At 36.8% G+C, this 2,568-nt stretch overlaps 1 long non-coding RNA gene across 1 annotated transcript; it reads right to left on the minus strand.

Annotated features, from left to right (window-relative positions):
* Window positions 1-1,222: 1,222 nt before the first annotated feature.
* Window positions 1,223-2,188, minus strand: LOC141480267 (uncharacterized). Its single transcript, XR_012464234.1, has 2 exons — window positions 1,823-2,188; window positions 1,223-1,473 (listed from the first exon to the last, which is right to left on the minus strand). It is a non-coding gene; the product is annotated as an uncharacterized lncRNA (long non-coding RNA).
* Between the last annotated feature and the right edge of the window lie 380 nt (window positions 2,189-2,568).

Genomic DNA, 2,568 nt, shown 5'->3' on the forward strand with positions numbered 1-2,568 from the left:
CGATGTCGTCATCGTCGTCAACGTTAAGTTGAAACTGACATTCCATCGTGTCTGCAAAGGCTAGCGCCTTGTCGGCGGGGGAGTAGCACACTCCGCGCTCTCCGTGAATGGGTGAGAGAGCAGTCTTCTTCCCCCTGAGCCTACGAGTGACTCGCCAAAGCTCGTCACTCCCAGGTTCGAAGGATTCCAAGAGCTCTTCCCACCTTTCGTTTCGATGCTCAATGATGGCCTGTTTGACTCGATTGGCCATCCTGTTCGCCGCTGTTTTGTCCCCTGGGAAAAGGGTTCGTTGATAGAGCCTTCTCAGGCGATTTCTCTCTCGTATCAAAGCTTTGATACGAGGGGGAAACTCGTTGTAGCTCTTCAGCGGACACTCCTCCCTGGAGGTGGCCGCTCGAAACGCATCATTCACAGAAAGCTCGAAACGCTCAACTGCCGCGTCGAGCTCGTCGGGAGAGTCGAGTACCTCAGGAGGGGCGCGCATCTCTTCGAGCTGGGCTGTGAAGACATCCCAGTCCGTCTTAGATCTCACGCGATACTCAGGGGGAGGAAGATCATCGCCCATAACATATGACCAGAATCTGCTAGGGTCTCTAGACGACATTGTTTGTATGTTATCAAGATAGTTTTAATGTGCGGTTTTTATTTGGCTTTTATTCAAAGCACGCAAACGTTGGAATTCAAATCTATCCTCATCACGTCTAAATTTCCTGAATTATTTTCTGTTAATGTTCTTTATGATATCAGAATGAAACCATTTAGGATAAACATGACTAAAATTTTTAAATTCGGGTCTATGATCCTCAAAAATACCATATAAAATTGAATATAGAGTATTGACTAATTTATTAACGTCCTTGGACATACCTTAATTACTCCAATCTCCTCTATATCTCTATACAAAGAAGGAAAGTTCGCCTTCCTAAAGTTATATGTGATGTTTGGTTGGTTTAAGTTGAATTTCTTGTTGAATTTGATGTATATATCAGCTATTTTGATACTTAATGCAGGATGGTGGTTATCTTCAGGTGTAAAAGGCAAATTTTCATGGGTGACATTACAAGAAAAAGGTTACAAATATTACAGAATAAAATATTTGTTATGGATTTACTGGTTGTTAAATAGTAAATTTTCATGTCCTTACATGCCTTCAATAATGTATCCTCATATAAATCCGTAAGGGTATATTCAGAAGGCATTTTGCTGAAGAAATAAAATTGAATGAGAGGCGTAAATTCAATATTTTATTTAAAAAAATATAAAATTGAGTATATTTTATTTCTGCTCCTGCTTCTTCTCCTCAATTTCCTTCTTCCCTTCTGCCAGTTTTTTATGGCGTTTCCTTTCCGCCAGCTTGAATTTTTTTTTTATTTCTTTGTTTTTCTTTATTGGGGGGTTTCACACTATATCCCTGTCTAAGTTAGGGATATAGGTTGGAAAATTATCGTTGTCCCAACTCTCCTCAGTACTCACCTGTAAATAAAATAAATTTTTACATATATAGACATACTTTATTTGACTACGTTCATGAAATTTACATTTGTAGCAAGTCATATTACAAAAATTGTATTTGGAAATAAATTGCATTTGTATTTCCAGAAAGAAAAAAGAAATCATGGAGTCAGTCTGAAACACTGAATATACATCATGAACAATCAAACTCAACAAAACATTAATAACCTAAATACGATTGAAGAATTTAAAAAATTAAATATCTTGACGGGACTAGTGATAGGTGAATTTATGAACACACGACGTTTATCAATGATTAATTTTATTAACACAACTAACACGATCACAAGCAAACACAAAATATACCTACAAGTACCACGTGGCTTCAAAGAAAAGTGAACTGTTTCACTTTTTACAAGAACGAGATGTTGCTCGCTTGACGACTTGAACTAAAGAGAGCAATTCTCCTTAGATTCCTTTCCACTTGACAAATCTAGAATTTCAGTCCTGCCAACATAAATTTCGAGTATTCGACCACTCGATTCTCGAGTGTTTGATTACAGTGTTCGATTTGGATGACTGCTTGACAATAGAGAAATGCAATGTTTTTGAACTGAGTAGTTGTAGAAGTCCCTACAGTACCCCATTGCCAGTGATGAACTATATAATATTGAAAGTGGATATAATATATGAAACATTTTGTAAACTAAAGTATTGAGATAGATGTGTGAGCTATTTGAGCTACTAGAAGTTGAATAAATTTTTGCAACAATGAAACTGAGACTGAAATTGGAATTGTATTTTCCAAATCAATAGATTTTTGCAATGATACAGCTGCTTCAGCAGTTCCTGGCAATCACTCGTCCTGATGGTGCATGCAAAACTACGGACAACGTGAAGCACAAAACTTTTAATCTGGGCTATAAGTTCAGACTCGTGTTAAATGGACATACTTTTAGTAAAATCAAGTGGTTAGGCTCATTTGATCCGGAATATTGGCTAAATATGTGAAAAAAAGTAAATTAGTTCATAAAAAATTCTAAAAGTCTTAAACAATTAAATACTTTAAAAAGCAGTGTTCGGTTTTGTTTTCATAGTTCGTGAACTATAAATATT

This window comes from Leptinotarsa decemlineata, unplaced genomic scaffold (genome assembly GCF_025532065.1).
Source record: "Leptinotarsa decemlineata unplaced genomic scaffold, Ldec_3_MD MMD2_P_RNA_scaffold_7, whole genome shotgun sequence".
NCBI lineage: Eukaryota > Metazoa > Arthropoda > Insecta > Coleoptera > Chrysomelidae > Leptinotarsa > Leptinotarsa decemlineata.